We start from the raw sequence: 430 nt of genomic DNA, 5'->3' as shown, positions 1-430 counted from the left end.
CACGTGCAACTGAAGGAAAACCCTTTTTTCCTTAAGCATAAGAGAGAGGCTTTTCAAGAACTGGAACACTGACTAACATCCCATGTTCTGTTATCCTTGTGTGAGCTGGGTAAAAGGAGAGAAGTGCTGGAAAGGGAAGGGGGGTGGGATTTGCTTTAATTTCTTGTTATTTCTCTTTACTTTTAATTCTATTAGTAATAAAACTCTTTCATTGTACTGCAACTGTTTAAGGTTTGTGCCTGCTTTGCTTTCTCCTAATTCTCACCTCACAGAAGGAAAATAAGTAAGTAATGAATATTTTGAACCAAAACCACTACAATGTAATGCTCCTGCAGGACTTGAAACACAACAGTATTTCCACTCTAACGTCTACATTCAAGGAGATAAAGTAGGCTTTCAAAATAGAAGGCGGATTAACGATGAAGTAAAG

This window comes from Corvus brachyrhynchos, unplaced genomic scaffold (genome assembly GCF_000691975.1).
Source record: "Corvus brachyrhynchos isolate BGI_N302 unplaced genomic scaffold, ASM69197v1 scaffold93, whole genome shotgun sequence".
Classification (NCBI taxonomy): Eukaryota; Metazoa; Chordata; class Aves; order Passeriformes; family Corvidae; genus Corvus; species Corvus brachyrhynchos.
Note: the sequence above shows the minus strand (reverse complement) of the source record.